At 47.4% G+C, this 11,191-nt stretch overlaps 1 long non-coding RNA gene across 3 annotated transcripts in view; it reads right to left on the bottom strand.

The window, feature by feature from the left end:
• The window catches only part of LOC144597610 (uncharacterized), a 229,899-nt gene extending 218,759 nt beyond the window's left edge, over positions 1-11,140 (bottom strand). For all 3 annotated transcript variants that reach the window (XR_013547765.1, XR_013547764.1, XR_013547763.1), the window contains exon 1: positions 11,014-11,140. This is a non-coding gene — a long non-coding RNA (uncharacterized LOC144597610). The remainder of the gene's footprint in view (positions 1-11,013) is intronic.
• Positions 11,141-11,191: the final 51 nt, after the last annotated feature.

Raw genomic sequence — 11,191 nt, forward strand, 5'->3', positions numbered from 1 at the left:
AGCTGATGTTGAAATCATAGCTCTGTAGGCGGAGTTGCATTCCTTGGAGACAGTTCGGTGCTTTCACTAGCGGCTTCTTCGCTATCATTTCAAGCGGCTTGTGATCGCTGATCACGGTGGTGCAACGACCAAATGTGTATTGATGAAAACGCTCCATTGCAAATACCACAGCGAGCATCTCCTCGATCGAAGCATATCGCGATTTGGTGTTGGTTATTGCTCTGCTCGCATACGCGATGGGATATCCCTTTTGGAGCAACGCTGCCCCCAGTCCTTTGTTGCTCGTGTCACACTGAACCGTCAGCTCCTCCTTGGGATTGTAGTACGCTAAGATCGGTGCTTCAGACACCATCTGTCTGATCTTGGACATCGCACTGTCCTGCTCAGCAGACCACTCCCACGCTATGTCTGGTCTCGTCAGCTGTCTGATGGGCTCTAGGGTATCAGACAGGCTGAGTAGAAAATGGCTCAGGTAGTTGACAAATCCAACTAGCCTCTGCACACCCTGTACATCTGAGGGTGCTGGCATGTTGACTACGTCAACGACCTTTTTTGGGTCGGGTGGCAGCCCTGTGCTAGTGATCACATGCCCTAAGAAGGGTATCTCAGTAGCTCTGAAGACAGACTTGTCTCTGTTGAGCTTGATGTGATGTTGTACACATCGCTGAAGCAACTGCTCGAGCTTCGAGTCGCGGTCGATGATCGCGTCTTCCCTCGCCTCTCCTTTGCCATAGACGAGGATGTTGTCTGCAACATAGATCACTCCAGGTAACCCTTCGAGCGCTTGATGTAATCTTCGCTGGAAGACACGCTTAAACCGAATAGCAGTCAGCGCCACCGATAACGACCGAAAGGCATGTTGAACGTCGTTAGATTGCTAGACTCGTCGTCCAGCTTCACCTGCCAGAAAGCTGAGCTCGTGTCTCGCTTACTGAAGATCTTCGCTTGATCGAGATCTGGCACGATGTTAATAACTGGGAGCGGATAGTGTTCTCGGTTTAACATTTGTTTAGTGGCTGTGGATCAATGCACACATGGAGATCGCCATTGTTTTTCTCTGCGACCACGAGCTGCTGACCCAACTCGTCGGCTCGTGCACTGGTGCGATCACGTGACGCTCAACCATGGGCTCCAGCTCCGTCTTCACCTTCTGCTTTATCGCGTGAGGTAAGCGTCGTGGCGGTAAGACTGTGGGTTGCGCTTCCTCATCAATCTGCAGATGGGCTTCACCAGGCAGCTCTCCCAGTTCACCGTCCAACACCTCTGCATAGCGTTCTTCAGCCTTACTCGCTTTCACCTTTATGACAGACGATGTGTGTACACGGTGGAAGCTGTCGTCATTCACGGTGATCAAGTTCATTCACTGACTAGCTTTGCTCCCTAGCAACGGCGTGAAGTCATCACTGACCACGATGAACTCAACAGAATATTTGCCGTTTGTCCTGGGGTTGAGCAGCTTATCCCGGTTCAAGAGATGGAAACTCCTGCCACTCCATCGTGGTCTTATTCCACATCATGAGCTTCTTTTGACATAGGGCCAGTATGTGGTCTACACCGTGGAAATATCTGCATGACAAGATGTTCACGCTCGCTCCACTGTCCACTTGGAAGTCGACCTGCTTCCCATTGACAAACATCGATGCGTAGACATCGTCTCCAGGCTGCACAGTGTTAATTGTGAGCACGACACTATCGATGAACTCAGTGCTCGTGTCACTGCTCGCCTGGTCGTCCACTTTGTGCACTTTCCTCTTTCTGCAACACTTTGGCATAGTGGTTGTGACCGCCGCATGCCTTACACGTCTGTGCGTAGGCTGGACAATGCTGTTTGTCCATTGCATGCTCCTTACCACAATACTTGCACGCTTTCGCTTCCTGCTTGTGCTTGCCTTGGCTTTTCTTTGGCTTAGCCCAACTGCTTTGCGTGTGTGGATGGTGCACAGCAGCGCCTCTCTTGCCCCTTGGCTGTCTGATTTTGTGGACAGTAGCAGCAGACTTGCTACTCCCACCGTCGGTGAAAGCTTGGAGATGTGACTCAGCCATCTCGGCACGCTAACAGATGTCGATACAGCCGCTGAGAGTGAGCTTCCTCTCTTGCAGCAAACACTTCCTCGTCTGCGAGTGGTTAAAGCAAAGCACAATCTTGTCACGGAGCAAGCTGTCCGTCATGCACTGGCAGAAATTACAGGACTTCGCTAGTGTTCTCAGGCTAGCGGGAAACGATTCAAAGATCTCATCTGCTTCTACTGTCTCTTGTTGAAGAGGTACCGCTCATAAGTCCTCATTCTTCTCGCCAATGGCATAGCTCTCGAACGCGTGAATGATCTCAGCCAGACCTTTCTGTCATGGGCCTCCTCCAGTGCCATAGTGAGGCCCACCGGAAATTGGAGGAATAGCACCTCATATTTCGCCTGGGCAGCTTGCAGCCCGGTGGTATGAACATCGACTTCTCCAACTTTAGATAGTTCCTCTGTCCCTCTCTTCCCCTCCTCCTTCCCAGATCTCCCTCTGTCTTCCTGTCTCCACCTATATCCTTCCTTTGTCCCGCCCCCCCTGACATCAGTCTGAAGAAGGGTCTCGACCCGAAACGTCACCCATTCCTTCTCTCCTGAGATGCTGCCTGACCTGCTGAGTTACTCCAGCATTTTGTGAAATAAATACCTTCGATTTGTACCAGCATCTGCAGTTATTTTCTTATATCAGCCAGTTCATGGCTCTCCTCGTGGCTGGCGAACACGAAACTGTTATAAATCTCAAGTCCTGACGGGCCAATTGTATGGAGGAGCAACGCCATCTGGTCGGCTGAAGTTTGCCTGTCTAGCTGTAGTTAGACCACATCTGCCACCATGTTTTCCAACCCTCAATCACTCCGCGATTGATGGTTCATCGGGTCGGTGGTCGTATACCGCTGCGTAGGCTGCTGGTCGCTCGTCCTTTCGTCCCTAGCACTTGTTGCAGCTGCCCTTCCCCCAGCATTGTCATGTCGTTTTGCGGCTGGAATTACTTTTACTTGCCTTGAATCCTGCTCTCACACCTGTCCCTCGGCACTTCGCTAGTCTTTAGCTGCCAACTGTCCTAGCCTGGAATTTCAGTTTGCGGTAGAAAAAAAAAGATCTTCTAAGGCACCACCTCTGCCACCATTCTTTCCAAGAAGAAGAAACTCCCGGGCATGCACACGCGAATGCATGGACTTTATTAAATCGTTCAATCAATATTATATATCACAACAGTGCCCAGAACTGAACACAATACTCTAAATGTGGCCTCACCAACGTATTGTACAACTGCAACAAGACCTTCCAACTTCTTGTAGGTGGAGACAACTATGTGGAGACAGAGGTTCACCTGCACCTCCTCCAACCTCATCTATTGCATCCGCTGCTCTAGATGTCAACTTATCTATATCGGCGAAACCAAGCGCAGGCTCGGCGATCGCTTCGTTGAACACCTGCGCTCGGTCCGCATTAACGCAACTGATCTCCCGGTGGCCCAGCACTTTAACTCCCCCTCCCATTCCCAGTCTGACCTCTCTGTCATGGGCCTCCTCCAGTGCCATAGTGAGGCCCGCCGGAAATTGGAGGAGCAGCACCTCATATTTCGCCTGGGCAGTTTGCGGCCCGGTGGTATGAACGTCGACTTCTCCAAATTCTGATAGCTCCTCTGTCCCTCCCTTCCCCTCCTCCTTCCCAGATCTCCCTCTATCTTCCTGTCTCCACCTATATCCTTCCTTTGTCCCACCCCCGACATCAGTCTGAAGAAGGGTCTCGACCCGAAACGTCACCCATTCCTTCTCTCCCGAGATGCTGCCTGACCTGCTGAGTTACTCCAGCATTTTGTGAATAAATCGATTTGTACCAGCATCTGCAGTTATTTTCTTATACTTCCAACTTCTATACTCAATATTCTGACTGATGAAGGCCAATGTGCCCAAAGCCTTTTTGACCACCCTATCTACCTGTGACTCCACCTACAAGGAACCATGCACCTGCATTCCTAGATCCCTCTGCTCTACAACACCCTCCCAGAGCCCTACCATTCACTGTGTAGGCCTGCCTATGTTAGACTTCCCAAAATGCAAGACCTCCCATTTCTCTGTATTAAATTCCATCAACCATTCCTCAGCCCACCTGGCCAATTGATCAAGATTCTGCTGCAATTTTTTATAACCATCTTCACTATTTGCAAAACCACCCCCTTTTGTATCATCTGCAAACTTGCTAATCTTGCCATGTATGTTCTCATCCAAATCATTGATATAGATGACAAACATAACAGGCCCAGCACCAACACCACTAATCACAGGCCTGCAGTTCGGGGAGCAACCTTCCTACATCACTCTCTGCTACCTTCCATGAAGCCAATTTTCTAACTATTCAGGTATCACTCTGGACCTGATGTGATCTAACCTTCCAGAACAGCCTATTATGTGGAACCTTGTCAAATGCTTTACTGAAGTCCATATATACAGTACATCTGCAGCTCTGCCCTCATTGACCTTTTTGGTCATCAAAAAACTCAATCAGATTTATGAGACACGACCTCCCACATACAGAACCATGCTGACTATCTCTAATCAGCCCCAACCCATCTAAATGCCAGTATATCCTATCCCTCAGAATAATCTCTAGTAACTTCCCGACTACAGATGTTAAGATCACTGGCCTATAGTTCCCAGCATTTCCCCTGCAGCCCTTCTTGAATAGAGGCAAAATATTTGCCACCCTCCTGTCTTCCGACATCTTTCCTGTATTTAAAGACCTGTATTTAAATGTGCTGAAATGGAACATTGAAATTCTCACAGCAGCACAACAGATATGTAAACATAGTTGTATTTAACGTGCCTGTAATGTAATGTAAAACTGGCAGAAAGCAAGTATTTAATTGTTCTGATTCCAGTGTATATTACCATTAAACACTCTTGACTGTAAGAGATCCCTGGGCTTTCCTTGGGAGATTAATTGGAGAGTTCAAGAAGATTACTCTTGTGTCCGAGCGATACTCAACTTTCAGCCCATATCAACAACAATAAGAAATGATGGAGGCACTTACCACAATGCTGTCTGTGCCATATCGTGAGGCAAAACAAACAGGTTCCCATTTGTTTGCATTGCAACAATAACTACATTTGAGTAAGAACTTAGTTGGCTGGTCAATGTGTGAGGGAGATCTCCTGAGATTGTGCTAAAAATCTATTCTTTTGATTAATATCTCTTCTCACCTCCCTTATTTAGATCCCAAAGTAAATTTGTATTGTCTCACTTGTACATCGAATAGGAATGAGATCCCTCCTGGTTATGGAAGGCCTTTATCTGCATCTCCTGACCCCAAGGGATGAAAGCTCCCCCTCAGTGTTGGAAGGAAACGTGGAAATAAGGTTACTGCTGTTTGTGGCAGTAGCTTCTGGAGCTATCATTTCAGAAGGCATGTTTCTTTGAATGGTTGTGAGCAGGAGTCTCCATCCCAATGACCAGCTTGCAGCCAGCCGCCTGGATCACAAACACCATCCAGAGCATTGAGTTCAGCCACCGGCAACAAACAGCCATCAGATCTAGCGCCCTCGGGTCTTTGAACCATTCAGAGCACTGGGCACTCCCTACTGAGGGCTGTGGCCTCCCCTGAAATGCTTCAAAGTGTTCCAGGAAGCCACGACTTTACCCAGAATTGTCCCAGGAATTCCGTCCAAATTTTCAGCCTGATCCATCAATTGGAGTGGCACAGTTACGAGAGCTGTGGCTTCACAGCTCCAGTAACACAGGTTCAATCTTGACCACTGTATGTGAAGTTTGCACATTCTCCCTGCATCTGCAGGTGCTGCGGTTTTCACCCACCTCTCTGTAATGTGTGGGTTTCTATACGAATTGGCCACAGTAAATCACCCCAAGTGTGCAAATGAGTGGCAGAATCCGGGGTATGAGAATGTCAAGAGAATAAAACGGGTTAGAATAGGATTGTTGAAGATAGGGTCGGGACCTGAAACGTCACCCATCCTTTTTCTCCAGAGATGCGGCCTGACCCGCTGCGTTACTCCAGAACTTTGTGTTTATCTTTGGTACAAACCAGCATCTGCAGTTCCTTTCTACATTGCTTCCATGCTGTATGGCTCTGTGGCTTTGACTCTATCCTTAGGCTGATTATGTACGTCTGTACGGAGTTTGTACGTTCTCCCCGTGACCTGCGTGGGTTTTCTCCGAGATCTTCAGTTTCCTCCCACACTCCAAAGACGTACAAGTATGTAGGTTAATTGGCTGGGCAAATGTTTTTAAAAAATTGTCCCTCGGATGTAGGATAGTGTTAATGTGCGGGGATCGCTGGGCAGCATGGAGCTGGTAGGCCGAAGGGCCTGTTTCCGCGCTGTATCTCTAAATCTAAAAATCTAAATGACATCTAAATCTAAAACTGTGCAACAGAAACCATACATAAAGTTCTGGTGTGTCATTTTTTTACTTGATCTCCAAATTTAAACAAAGACCTGCATTTGTGCAGTGCAGTGCCTTTCATGACAAGATACCTGTTGTGCTTTATAGCGAGTGAAGTCCTTTGCAATGGAATTACAGCGCTACTGCCGAAAATACAGCAGCTGGTTTGAACTATAACAGCGAAGCTAGGCAATGTTTCTTCAGTAATGTTGACTCAGGGATAAATCTAATTGACACAACAAGGTATAACTTTGTCTCAGGATTAAAATCAGATGGGGTGTAAAACAGCCGGTTGATTTGCAATAGATTATTTTCTGCCCAAGATTAATTTGATAGCTCAAAGGCTTCAGGCTCTTGCATTTAACACAATACACCTGACATGCTAACCATTTGTCAATAAAGGCAACATCACCATCTAGTGTCAAAGTCTCAAACTGCAGTTACAGCTCAACTTGGGTAAAGTAAATGTCTGAAGAAGGGTCTCAACCCGAAATGTCACCCATTCCTTCTCTCCAGAGATGCTGCCTGTCTAGCTGAGTTACTCCAAAATTTTGTGCCTATCTTCAGTTTAAACCTGCATCTGCAGTTCCTTCCTACACAGGATTGTCATTAAGTCATACAGGCTGAAAGTAGACCTTTCGTCCCACCTTGCCCTCACCAACTTGTGGGTACCCATTCATTATAATACCATCTTCCAGCACTTGGTCTATGCTCAGACAATTTAAGTGCCTTTCAAGATACTTCTTAAAAGCCATTGGTGACTCTGCTTTTACCTCTCTCTTCAATGGTGCATACACATCACTCACAGGTGAAAAGGTCCCCCTCAGACCCCCTTCTAAATAGTTATAGATTTATAGAGCACAGAAACTGGCCCTTTGGCCCAACAGGCCAACCACAATACCCTGTCTAAGCTAATCGTATTTGGCCCAAATCCTTCTAAACCTTTTCCTATCCCTGTTCCTGTCCAAATGTTTTTCAAGTGTTGTTATTGTGCTTGCCTCAAGAGGGGGAGGGGGGGATTGGGGGAGTGGGGATTGGGGGAGAGATAACGGGGGTTGAGGGAAATGGAGTGGAGGGGGAGGAAGAGAAGGGAAGGGAGGGAGGGGGGATAAAGGGGGATGGTGAGGGGAAGGGGGGATGGGTTTGAGGGGGAGGGAGGGGGAGAAGGAGGGGGAGGGAGGGGAGGAGGGAGGGGGGAGTGGAGGGAGAGGGAAGGGAGAGGGGAGGGAGGAGAGGGTGCTGCACCAATGCAGGAGATATTTGGGCCCAAAGGGTCCACTTGGTCTGGTAATTTGTATATATCTCAATCTTGTTGCCTTTTAACACAAAATAAAAACAAACTGCTGGAGGAACTCAGCAGTGGAGGGAAACTCACAAATCAGTCTATCCATTGCCCTCCACGGATGCTGCTTGACTCACTGACTTCCTCCAGCAGTTTGTTTTTTGCTCAGGATGCCAGCACCTGCATTATTTTGTGCATTATTAAGTTATCTTCTTATACTACTTATTTTGTGCTTGGTCTTTTAACATCCTCCCTTCTTGGAAAACACTTTCCATCTGGTGGGCAATGGAGGAATTTCAAGCAAAGTCAGAAATCACAGGACAGAAGAGGGCCATTCAGTCCACCATCCTTGAACTCGAAAATATGTAAATTGTCTTACAATACAATATATCTTTTATTGTCATTGTACAGGGGTACAACGAGATTGGGAATGCGCCTCCCATACGATGCAATAAATTAATTAGCTAGTCAGTATTCATTTAAACAACCCAATGAAACAAATTGTAAGTTTTAAAACAGAATAAAATGCAAGTAGATCTGTGCCGGTTCACTGTGCGATGTGACCATCCGGCTCAGCAGGACCGGTTCATAGCAGCTATGGCCCTGGGGATGAAGCTGTACCTGAGTCTGGAGGTGCTGGGGTAGAAGGCCGTGTATCGTCTGCCCGATGGTAGAAGTTCGAACAGACTGTTGCAGGAGTGTGAAGAGTCTTTGTGGATGCTGGTGGCTTTTCTGAGGCATCTTGTGTTGTAGATGCCCTCCAGGGCTGGTAGCTGTGTTCCGATGGCCCTCTGAGCTCTATGGACTACCCGCTGAAGAGCTTTCCTTTCTGCCTCCGTGCAGCTGAGGTACCACACAGGGATGCCATGTGTTAGGATGCTCTCTATGGTGCAGCAGTAGAATGTCGTCAGCAGCTGTTGGGGTAGACCAGACTTCTTCAGTGTTCTTAGGTAGAACAGTCGTTGCTGTGCCTTCTTGACCAGCGCAGCAGTGTTATTGGACCATGTTAGGTCCTCCGAAATGTGAGTGTCCAGAAACTTGAAGCTGGACACTCTCTCCACACTGTCCCCGTTGATAAAGAACGGGGCGTATTCCCCTTTGTGTGACCTACGGAAGTTGATGATCAGCTCCTTGGTCTTGGTGGTATTTAGGGACAGGTTGTTATCAGAGCACCAGTCCGCCAGGTTCTGCACCTCCGCTCTATAGTTTGTTTCATCACCGTTGGTGATCAGCCCGATCACCGTTGTATCGTCTGCAAACTTGACAATGGTGTTGGTGTCGAATGCAGGAACACAGTCGTGTGTGAAGAGGGAGTAGAGCATGGGGCTCAGAACACAGCCCTGTGGTGTGCCGGTACTCAGGGTGATAGTGGAGGACAGGTGCGGGCCCATTCTCACTGCCTGCGGTCGCTCCAGCAGGAAGTCCAGGATCCAGTCGCATAATGACGAGCTGAGGCCTAGCTGGTGGAGTTTGGTGATGAGCTTGATGGGGATGACTGTGTTGAAGGCAGAGCTATAGTCAATGAATAGCATCCTCACGTACGTGCCCAGTCTCTCCAGGTGAGTCAGGACAGTGTGAAGAGCCAGAGAGATTACTTTCCATATCCCCTTTTAAAAAGTGCATTGTATGACCTGCTATTTCTCCTCCAAACGTGAATAGGTCATTAACATGTAATGTTCACCATTTTTTTATTTTGCGCCTTGTTTTTTCATCTCTGGCCTTTGTCCAACCATCTGCCGTTCTAATCAACAGATAGAAAGTGTGATAGAGACACAGGCACTTGCCAGACTTTGTCCTATTCATCCTCTCTTCCAGCTTTCCCCTCCTTCCTCCTATCAGTCTGGAGTCTCAACAAGGGCGGCACGGTGGCACAGCGGTAGAGTTGCTGCCTTACAGCGAATGCAGCGCCGGAGACTCAGGTTCGATCCTGACTACGGGTGCTGTCTGTACGGAGTTTGTACGTTCTCCCCGTGACCTGCGTGGGTTTTCTCCGAGATCTTCGTTCCTCCCACACTCCAAAGACGTGCAGGTTTGTAGGTTAATTGGCTGGGCAAATGTGTGTAATAAATAAATAAATAAAAATTGTCCCTAGTGGGTGTAGGAGAGTGTTAGTGTGCGGGAATCGCTAGGCGGCACGGACCCGGTGGGCCGAAGGGCGTTTCTGCACTGTATCTCTAAATCTAAAAATAAATCTAAACCTGAGACGCCATCTATCCATATTTTCCAGAGATGCTCCCTGATCCACTGAGGTACTCCAACACTATGAGTCTTTTTTTTTTGGTAAACCCTTTTTGTTTCATAGGAAGTGTGACTTTATTTCACCTTTTAAAAGACACATGTTGCTGGAGATAAGACCCAAAAAGCTGGAGTAACTCAGCGCGACAGAAAGCATCTCTGGAGAGATGGAATGGGCGACGTTTTGGGTCGAGACACGTCCCCAGGCTAGGGAACTCTAGTCTAGGAGACTCTAGTGTAGGGAAGGGTCTCGACCTGAAATGTCACCCATTCCTTTTCTCCAGAGATGCTGCCTGTCCCGCTGAGTTACTCCAGCTTTTTGTGTCTACCTTTGGTTTAAACCAGCATCTGCAGTTCCTTCCTACACACATATCTGTATGTATGTATGTATGTGTATATATATACAGATATGTGTGTAGGAAGGAACTGCAGACCTATAGATATATACATACAGATTATGTGTGTGTATGTTGCTGGATATATATATATATATATATATATATTTGTGTGTCTGTATATAATAGCATATATTTATATATATAATAGCACACATATATATATATATGCTATAACATATATATATATATATATAAATATGCTATATATATAAATATATGCTATTATATATACACACACACACACACACACACATATATATATATATCCAGCAACATACACACACATAATCTGTATGTATATATCTATAGGTCTGCAGTTCCTTCCTACACACATATCTGTATATATATATAGACATGTGTGTAGGAAAGAACTGCAGATATACACATATATACACACATATATATATATATATATATACAGATTATGTGTGTGTGTTGCTGGTTATATATATATATATATATACAAATGTTACATTTGTGTTGCTTGTTACAGGTTTCACAGAGGACTATGTTGACATTTTCTGTTGTGTTGCTGCCAGTGAGAATGTCCCTGTCCTGCACACAACACCCCTGACTGGGACTGGGACTGCGGGCGGGCGGGCGCCCTCACCAAACAATTGTCGACCACAACCAATAAAAACACGACGACGGTGTGAAGAAGGGTGCCGACCAGAAACATCACCTATGTCCTTCTCTGTGGAGATGCCGCCTGTCCCGCAGAGTGGCCGCGGCCGCGGCAGCAGCAGCTGTGTGTCCATCTCCGGGCGGCCCGTGAGGCCCCTTCTGGCCGTGTCATGGGAAGCTGCGCGCGCGCGCGCGGGCGGGCGGGTGGGCGGGGCCTGGAGTACCCGGCGGCGCTG

Source organism: Rhinoraja longicauda, chromosome 10, assembly GCF_053455715.1.
Source record: "Rhinoraja longicauda isolate Sanriku21f chromosome 10, sRhiLon1.1, whole genome shotgun sequence".
Classification (NCBI taxonomy): domain Eukaryota; kingdom Metazoa; phylum Chordata; class Chondrichthyes; order Rajiformes; family Arhynchobatidae; genus Rhinoraja; species Rhinoraja longicauda.